Source organism: Pongo abelii, chromosome 16 (assembly GCF_028885655.2).
Source record: "Pongo abelii isolate AG06213 chromosome 16, NHGRI_mPonAbe1-v2.0_pri, whole genome shotgun sequence".
In the NCBI taxonomy this organism is placed as follows: domain Eukaryota; kingdom Metazoa; phylum Chordata; class Mammalia; order Primates; family Hominidae; genus Pongo; species Pongo abelii.
The window spans coordinates 65,308,436-65,318,584 of NC_072001.2; the positions used below are offsets into that span (position 1 = coordinate 65,308,436).

Genomic DNA, 10,149 nt, shown 5'->3' on the forward strand with positions numbered 1-10,149 from the left:
AAGATGAGACTGGCACCTCTACATCTGAGTGCCCCCCAAACCCAGCAGTCACGCCGTGAGCAAAGAAATCACGTTACTACTTCCAGTTGATCCACAATTTCTTGGCTGTGCTGTTTCTTGGGGAGGGTCAAAGGAAGGTGACCAAGGGTGGCCCCTCCACTCTATTCCCCAGGCCATGAAGCAGTAGGCAGGGGCCAGGAGTGGATTTTAAAGGCAAAGTTCTCAGACCCACTAGGACCATGAACTGGTAAACTCTCCTCAAGCTCCCAAGGACAGAGGATTTGGGTCTTTGTTGGTTTTGGCCCACAGGCCCACAGCCACAGAACTGAAAGTCTGAATCTGGATTCTCTCAAAAGGACAGTAACATAAAGCTCTATGAGGAAGGAAAATAAGGTCTGGAGGCAGGGAACCTAAGACTGTTTTGCGCTGACTTCCTAGAATCAAATTCAATGGTAAAGAGTGAGAAGTTCAGATATGGGGATCCTGGGCCATTCCACACAGTGCCCTTTAAAAGGTCTAGAGCTGGGCTCAATGTACAACTTGGTTAATAAAGATCTCTACTGTGAAGTTGCTTTGCTTTAGAAATAAAATATTAAATAATTTTTAAAAAGATCTCAGGCCAAGGATGGTGGCTCATGCCTATAATAACACTTTGGGAGGCTGAGGTGGGTGGATTGCTTGAGGTCAGGAGTTCAAGACCAACCTGGGCAACATGGCAAAGCCCCATCTGTACAAATACAAAAATTACCCAGGAGTGGTGGCATGCACCTGTAGTCCCAGCTACTTGAGAGGCTGAGGCAGGAGGATCACTTGAGCCTGGGAGGTGGAGGTTGCAGTGAGCCGAGATCATGCCACTGCACTCCAGCCCTGGTGATAGAGGGAGGCCACATCCCAAAAAAAAAAAAAAAAAAAAAAACTATACTATCTGTTATTACCATGGAATAGTCGAAGTGTTGGCTTGAACCTCAGAAGGAAATAAACAGACTCATGAGCTAGCCATATAAGTGTAATCTATATAATAATGGTTTTCATCCATGATGCATTTAAAACAATTTTAAGCCCTAACCCTGAGATTCTGATTCCCCAGGTCTATGGCAGGGCCCCAGTTTGTAGATTTTTAGCAGTCTCTAGAGGATTCTATGGCAGGACCAGAACAAGGACCCAAATTTTCCAGCTCTTGGCTGGAGGCTCCCCATAACCTGCATGATCCCTAGACCATGTCCCCAGCTGGATGGGGCTCCCACCACCCCTGGGGCTGCAGCCTCTTGCCTGAAGCAGGATCTTAGCCCTCTCCAGCTTCCTTTGCAGTTGCTTCAGATTGAGTCTAAATCTTCGGTCCTAGGACTTGAAGCTTCTCTTCTAGTTCTGAGTTCTTCTGCTTTCAGTCCTCATTATTTTGGCTATGGCCAGAGGCAGTAGAGAAAGGAATGAACAAAGAACAGAGAAGACTACTGTGGAATCAATGAAGAGCAGGAAGGACTGCTCCTCTATCCTCACCTCACCCCACAACCACAGAACTGTGGCACTGGAAGGGACCTCAGGAATCAAAAGTCACAGGTGGCAGTCCAGAGAGAAGATATGAGTTCCCCGAGGCCAAACCATGAGTCAGGGGCACAGCCTGCACTAGAGCTTAGGCTGTGCACACATGCAAACCTGTATGACCACCTCACCATGCTCACCTGCAGCCCTCCCACCTCCCAGCACATCACCCATGCTAAGGGCCCCACACCTCCCATCCCACCCTCCCCCATCCTACCTGTTCTTGTATGACTCCAGCCTGAGGGCATCTCTGTCTTTGGTTACCTCCTTGTTATACTGCAAATACAGAAAGGTTAAGTCAGGATATAACAGGCAGAGGAGCAGCTGGTTGGCCAGTAACAATAGCTATAATAACTATTCCCCAGTTAACACTTCCTTACTCTCAATCACAGCTGACATGTTTTCATGGCATTTCCAAGCCTATAGTCTCATTTGTTTCTCAAAGAACTCAATAAGGGTGGAAGGGACAGGGAAAGAGATGGAATTTATAGCTGGCTACCAGAGGCCCAGAGAGATCAGAGAATATTGCTATTGTTATTACCATTATTACTACCACTGTTTGAAGCTTTGAGTGCTCTACCAGGCACCATGCTGGCAATCCCATTTAATTCTCACAACCACCATAGGAGACAGTTACTATTATTACCTCTATTGTGTAGATAAAAAACATGGGGTATTAGAGGTTAATTGCTTGCCTAAGATCACTCAGACAGAGCTGGGATTTGAACACCCAGGTATATCTGATTCTCTAAGCCCTTTTTTTCACTGGGGGTTGGGACACAGAAAGGAAGGAGGAAATTAATTTTTTGTTCACTTTTTGAAAGGATGATAAATTCGCATAGTCCCAAACTCAGAAGGTACAGAAGTGAAATATCTCCCAGCCACCCTGTTTCTCTCTCCTGAGTTTTGTATGAATCCTTTTGTGGAAGGCCAATTCTCCCTGATAGTCACACAGACAGGCCTTCATGATAGTCACACAGACAGGCCTTCATGACAGTCACACAGAGAGCCCTGCACAGCGCTCCAGTTATACAAACAAATTTCCACAGAGCTGCCTTAACATTGAGCAAATAGTTAAACCTAGGGAAATCCGTGCCCAGGTATCAAAGCTAAAAATGAAACATATGGTCAGTAGGATCCTTGCATAGGCGTCTCCCTAACCTGGAGCAAGTCAAAATAATAGAGACAGTCTTATATTCCTTGTCTCTGGTCGACAGAATCTCAGACGAGTCAAGGTAACAGAGGCAGCTGTTTGAATAGATTTATCAGAGAGTCTAAGGCACTCTCCGGACCAAGCTGTAAGGGAGATAAGTTAGAAATAATCATTCTGGTACCATAGTAAACAGGCCTTGAAGGTACCAGGGCCCTCACAGCTTAATCAGACTTAGCAAGCATTTTTTGCCTCTGACCTTCTAGTTGAAACAAAATCAGTTATCAATAGACTTAGGTGAATGTTATACTGTATGTAGACACATAACCCCAACCTATATAAATGCTAAGAATATTGTAACATTTCGAGTTGGTCTGGTGGAATTATCTCCAGCCTTCTCTCTATATCTGGTTACAGCAATAAATTTCCTTCTTTCCTAGTTTGCTTCTCATTTTTGAGCCTCAAGAAAACGCAGCCAGACCCAGTCTGGCTCTGAGACCACTTTCAAGCATGTTTTATGTATATTATCATTGTACTTACACACAACACACACACACACACACGGTCCTTCTCTCTACACAAATGGTAACATACTAAAGATACTCTTCTGTACTTTCACAGTGCAAGTACCATATCCCACACCTAGGACTTGGCCAAGGCCACAGCCAAGTAAGGGCAGGGTAGGCACTCGGCCTCTAAGCTCTGCATCCAGTGCTCCGCGTCCAAGCTCTGCTTACTCCCCACAGCACCCCCCAACTCATCCACAGCAGCCAACTCAGCCACAGGCTGTCTCTAACAACCACACACAAAAACAATGAGAAATGGCCCATGCTGCTTTCTGGGCAGGACACTCCATCCTGCAGAAGGGACCTAAAGGTCTCTCACTCCTCCATCTGGGAAGCTGGGCTGCCAAGGGATGGAGCAGGCGGTAGGACTCACACTGTCCATGTTCTTCTGCTGCATGGAGACAGCAAAGAGTCCAATCCAACTTTCCCACACACTGCTGGGAATACTGCAGGCCACTGGCCAGATCCGTGGACTCTCCTGAAATGAGAGAGGTTGAGATGGGGCCAAAAGGACTCCCCCTAAAGGCGTATCAAAACACCAGGTTGAAGGATGACGGGGTGCCCAGATTCCCACCTTCAAAGTGCCTGGCAGCACGTTGCATATGATACAGTTCAGTATTTAATTTTCCTTTCTCAGACATCAGTATGTTGGTTCTCTGAATTTGAACCTTTGGGAGAAAAGCCAAACAAGTGCTGAAAGAGAAGGAAAGCAACATTCTCCAGAGGACAGGAGGGAACTTCACACCCTCCACTCACCTCTAACTGCCTCTTTAGGGTTCCCTGGTTTTGCTGGCTTTCTTGCTTTTCCTATAGGAAGAGGAAGACAGAGCTCTTATTAGGGGGAGGCAGATGGCACAGCAAAGGACATGCCCCCAGAATGCCACCAGTGCCCCAAGACAGGCCCACCCATGGGACCAGGTTATCAGGGACCCTGTGGGGATGAGGTGGAATCTGGGGGGGTGAGCCTTCTTCCCAGGCTGGGGGTCGGCAAGACGAGACTAGCACCTCTACATCTGAGTGCCCCCCAAACCCAGCAGTCATGCTGTGAGCAAAGAAATTACATTACTAGTGTGATTCTAGTTGATCCACAATTTCTTGGATGTGCTGTTTCCTTGGGAGGGTCAAAGGAAGGTGACCAAGGGTGGCCTCCTCCACTCTATTCCCCAGGCCATGAAGCAGTAGGCAGAGGCCAGGAGTGGGTTTTAAAGGCAAAGTTCTCAGACCCACTAGGACCATGAACTGGTAAACTCTCCTCAAGCTCCCAAGGACAGAGTATTTGGGTCTTTGTTGGTTTTGGCCCACAGCCACAGAACTGAAAATCTGAATCTGGATTCTCTCAAAAGGACAGTAACATAAACCTCTATGAGGCAGGAAAATAGGGTCTGGAGGCAGGGAACCTAAGGCTGTTTCACGCTGACTTCCTAGAACCAAAATGAAAAGAAAACCGTAACTTTCCATGTCTAAGTAACAAAAGAACTAGAGGCTACTACCTTTGACCTTGAAATTGGCTGTCTGCAACAAGTAAGACTGAGTGGTGGTCAAGTCTTCATTTGCAAAGAAGTATAACTTTGTAACTTCACCCTAGCATCTGACTGGTTGCTTTTTGCAACTCATCAGATTGTTTGCACAGGAGTGTGACTTTTGTAACTTCACTTCAGCCTCTGGTTGGCTGCTTTCTGCGACCAATCAGACTGATTGCAGCTACCACTTCAGTTACATGAGGTGAGCATGAAGTGGCCAATGGGAAACTTCTGGGGGGGGTATCTGGACCCAGGAAGATTCTGTATCTAGGCCCCTGAGCTGCTGCTCAGGCCCACTCCCACACTGTGGAGTGTACTTTTGTTTTCAATAAATCCCTGCTTTCGTTCTTTTGTTGCTTCATTCTTTCTTTGCTTTGCTAGGCATTTTGTCCAATTGTTTGTTCAAAATTCCAAGAACCTGGACAACCTGTAGTCACAAACTTCTAACAGTAACGTCTATAGATGGAGTCTGAGAAAAGCCCACCATTCTGCCAGCTTGTGATTTAGAAAGTGCATTCATTTGACATTGACTAAGCACATACGGGCCAGGTACAATTCTTCATAGCAGGGATATAGGATGGAAAAGAACAGACAGGATCCCTTGGCCCTGAGGTTTACATTCTAGTGGACCTTTAAATCTTGGACTCTCAGAGCTAGCAGAGACTTTTGATACTCTCTACCTCCTTGAGAAACGCAAGCCCAAGGAGGAGAGGTGGCTTGCCCAGAACCAAAGAGCAAATTAGGGACTGAGTCAGGGCAGAAATACGGAGTTCCTGACACCAGTCAGACTAGCACTTCCCCAAGAGGCAACAATCCCAAGGCGTGTCTGGTAAGGACTGGAGCAGGCATGTCTGGAGAAGAGATAGTAGGCAAAGAGGGCAGCAACAGAAGAGCCATGATGCATGCTCCATGCTCTGGGGTCCCTCCAGCTGAGACCTGGGCCCCCCAGCTCCCCATTTGCCCTTGGTACTGGGTGCTCCTAACCCCTTTCTTCAGGGCCCCAAGGCGAAACTACAGCCCAGATTGGCAGAGTGGAACCAGGGGGACCCTACTGGACGCTTAACTAATTTCTCAATTATTCTATTGAGTTGATTGTTTGTTAGATAGCTGGAGTCCAGGGTACAGTTACCTCCTGATAACAGCTCTGAAACACATGCAGAGAGGAGGAGCTGGAGGAGGACTGTGGGGAGAGTTAGAAAGGGCAATCATTAGGGCTGGGAGCTGTTGGGCTGTCTCAGCGGGCAGAGGGTAATCCAACCCCCACTGTGGGAGGAGGTTTGAGGGCTGGCCCAGAGGGTCACTGTGCCTTGGCCCAGGCCCTCTTACCTCCAGATTCTTCAGGGTAGCAGATTGTTAGAAATGAAAATTCAGAGTCGTAAGGAACATGAACACACAAACAAAAGATTTCTCAGCAAGGCAATTTTACTTCTGCAGAAGGATCCTGTTTGCAAGCCAGATTGCCTTGAGAGCACACCAAACAAAGGAAAGCAGGAGTCTTTATCCCTGACGCATCAGGACCCTACTGCTGTGTCCTATCTCCATTGGCTGGAGCTGGAACTCACAATCTTAAACTGATTCTGACTGGCTAAAATCTTAAAACTTTCCTAAATAGATAACAGCACAATGGAGAACAAAGAAAGGGAGGGGGTTACATACAGGAAACTAGGATAATAATAACATTTCCAAATAAGGAAAAGGCATAGACTACAAGCTGGGACATGCCTGGGCATGTCCGAGCATATCTAGGCAGACTAGAAACTAGAATAAACAACTTAGGCTTTGTTTAAAATATAAGGACATAGAAACATAGAATACACTTATTTCTCTACTATATTTAACAGCTACCCAGGGCATAACAAAGAGTCATTAGTAAACTAAAAGATGTATTAGTTTGTAGCATAAAAAGAAAACTTGAAAGTTTTTAAAAGGAACTGTTATTCTTCTTAACACTTACTGTTTTTAAAAAGGGAAATTTGAAGAGAAATTTTTTATTCTTAACAAGATGATGTAGGGCCCTCCTAGTGGATACCTGTTGCTGACTACAAGAGATAAGAGTGCGCATGGAAATGTTCTGCCCCTCAGTGTCTAAGCCCTCTGACTTCCTTTCTTCCCCAGCAACTGGCAATATTTTCTTTTCTGCCTATCTTGAACCCTTCATTCCATAACTCTTTTGTACCAAATTCTCTCACAGTTCTTATCTCCCCACCATCCCTCCCTTCAGAGCAGCTCTCATCTGGTGCTTCTGCAGCAAAAAGTGATGCAACCAGTCATGTAGTCCAACTCCTTCATGTGAACAGCTTCAAGGGAGAAGGCTCAGGGAAAAGGCGACTTTCTCAACATTGCCCAGCAGCAAATCAGCTGCTCCCAGGATCTTCCCTCTCTTGTGAAACCCTGCCTCAGTTTCTTTCTATCATACTTTCCTTGCTCCTGCACCCCACTCTGGGCTTCAATTTCTGAGGTACCTCAGAGACAACACCATTGAGCTGTTGGTAGAGTTACTGCAGGCTCTTGGTCGATGAGAAAGTCCTAGGGGTAGAGACAGGGGTCACGGGTGCAGGTGGCTTGATGGGAAAGAAGGTCATGGGCAGTGGCCTTCCTGATTCCCTTGGCCTAGAGGCTGCTGCCCCAATAGGAGACACTCACTTGGTTTCACCTGTAAGATTAGGGCCATTGTCAGCATCATGTTTCTGTGTGGGAAGAAACATATAAGAGGGTCATTCAATTTCTGGTAACAATCACCCAGGGTGGGGTGAGCCAAGCTCCCAAGCTCATTCCAACAATCTTGCATCTCCCCAGACCTCAAGGAAAAGGCCAGTCTAAGCCTTCCCCCAGCCCAGTTCCCAGGAAGGCCACTTGGTCCTAGAGAACAAGCTACCTGTGAGATAGCGAGACCCTGTCTCTCTAAGTTCTCACCATGTTGCCCAGGATGGTCTCAAACTCCTGGGCTCAAGTGATCCTCCCACCTTGGTCTCCCAAAGTGTTGGGATTATAGGTGTAAGCCCCTGCACCTGGCCTATTAACTGTGTTTCTGATTCAGGCCTTTTCAGGGAAAAAAAGTTGCCCAACTGGAAGCCTCTCCCCACTCTCTGGAGGTAAAAAGAGAATAAACCATGGTCACCACCCCCACCCTGTCCTTTTACACCCAGAAACATCTACCCAACCAAGAAACCACCCAAAAAAACAGACATAAGACATCTGCCCTATGGCTCTTGGCAACTTAGAAATTGTGGGGCCTCTTTCCTGGGAACAGTAGCTGGGGACCATCCTAGGATTCAGGACTTGGAGTCATTTGGAGCCTCTCCCTTGCCCCGAACTGGACCTACTTGCTTGACCAGAGCCCCACCCGGCCTGTCTCCAGGCTCTGGCCTTACTTTTGGCCCAAGCATCTGGCTCTAGAGATCTTCTAATATCCAACAGGCCAGGTGGGCAGACAGTGGGAAAAGCTGGCTGATCAGCTAAGCTTGACAAGAGAAAAACACCAGGGAGCCAGGGCCTGGACAGGGAAGCTGGGTTTGGAGGAAGTGGCTACACCTCGCTCCAGGGAAAGGACTGCCTGCTCACTGGACCCTTCGGTCCTGGCCTCTGAAAACCCAAATCTGCTTCCCTCCTTAGAGCAAGTGCTGTAGAGGCTGGAAGAACTGAAGATAATTTTAAGTCTTGTAGCTAGGAATGGAGTGTAAAAAAAATAAAGCCTACTCTCCTCAAATGGTCCCATCCCATTAAGATTTTTTTCTCTCTCCATTATTGCCTACTTCTGGAAATGTTATCAGCTCTACTCAGGATACTGCAATCACAGACCTACACTCCTGGAGTAGAAAACTTACATGGTTGGCTGGGCATGGTGGCTCACGCCTGTAATCCCAGCACTTTGGGAGGCTGAGGCGGGCTGATCACGAGGTCAGGAGATCGAGACCGTCCTGGCTAACACAGTGAAACCCCGTCTCCACTAAAAATACAAAAAATTAGCCAGGTGTGGTGGCAGGTGCCTGTAGTCCCAGCTACTTGGGAGGCTGAGGCAGGAGAATGGCATGAACCTGGGAGGCAGAGGTTGCAGTGAGCCAAGATTGTACCACTGCACTCCAGCCTGGGCGACAGAGTGAGATTCTATCTCAAAAAAAAAAAAAAAAAAAAGAAAGAAAGAAAATTTACATGGTAATAAAAATGAGAAATTAAAAAAAAAAAAACTTACATGGGAAACAGTTATGGATATGGAGAAGATATAAAAGCAGCAAGGAGCCAGGCGCGGTGGCTCATGCATGTAATCTCAGCACTTTGGGAGGCCAAGGCTGGTGGATCACTTGGGGCCAGGAGTTCCAGATGAGCCTGGGCAACATAGCAAAACCCCGTCTCTACTAAAAATACAAAAAAATTAGCTGGGCATGGTGGTGGGTGCCTGTAATCCTAGCTACTCGGAAGGCCTGAGGCATGACAATCACTTGAACCCAGGAGGCAGAGGTTGCAGTGAGCCGATATCCCGCCACTGCACTCCAGGAGAGAGAGCCAGACTCTTGTCTCAAAAACAAAAACTAAAACTAAACAGCAAGAAGGAAATATGTGGATCTGGGCCTTTGTTTCCAGAATAGAGAGACCTGGGCTGGGCACACAATCTCAGAGCATTAGGAAACAGGCTCCAGACCCCCTAATCCACTGGACCATTGGCAGAGAAAAAGCCAAATACACAGCTGCAGGATGCCCTTAGGCCTGTGCTCCCCACAGTACCACTCAGTATCTCCTCTGAGCTGGCAAGGTGAGTTACAGCACCTGGACAGACCTGACCGACTGGTGGGGGGGTAACAGGTGTGATGACTGAACAACTCTCTAACAGCAGCCAAGGGTGCTCTGTCTTAGTCCCCCTCCCCATGCCCATCTTCAACAGGATCTGGCGCCATTTGTGCCCTGCTCCTCTGGCTTGTCAGGAGCCCCCCAGGCAAGTTAGATATGAAGGAAATGCCAAATCACAACCAGAGGAAGTCATCTCCTAGCCCCGTGTACCCCCATGCCCTGCCCCCCACCAGGCTCCCTGTGTTCCTGAAAGGTGCTCTGTGAGTTCATAATGATGACCATGACCTCACCACTCCCCCTGCCCCCCCAACTCCCCTTATGGATGAATGTTTACCCAGCTTAAATCTTCATGCCAGCCTCAAATGCCGCTTTCTCCAGCTTCGAGTCCATTCGGAACCAACCTACCCTTCAGCTGAGCATTTGGAATTTTCCAAAATTCTCTCTTGCCTCCTTCAAAGGAGTCTGCCTCACTCAGTGTGCAGCCTAGCTTGTTCATCTATTCTCTCCATTGTTTATTTAGCAAAGTGTCTTTGCTATCAAGAGCCAAATGAATATGGCTAAGTGTCCATTTGATTTTAAAGAGATTAGGGGC

General features: G+C 47.4%; 1 long non-coding RNA gene across 2 annotated transcripts; it reads right to left on the reverse strand.

Annotated features, from left to right (window-relative positions):
- Positions 1–7,045: 7,045 nt before the first annotated feature.
- On the reverse strand, positions 7,046–9,700 carry LOC129050132 (uncharacterized). Of its 2 annotated transcripts, none has more exons than XR_008513628.1 (5): positions 9,537–9,700; positions 8,965–9,127; positions 8,600–8,721; positions 7,419–7,462; positions 7,046–7,301 (listed from the first exon to the last, which is right to left on the reverse strand). It is a non-coding gene; the product is annotated as an uncharacterized LOC129050132 (long non-coding RNA). The 2 variants fall into 2 exon arrangements; XR_008513627.2 differs by having other exon boundaries at positions 8,600–8,809.
- Between the last annotated feature and the right edge of the window lie 449 nt (positions 9,701–10,149).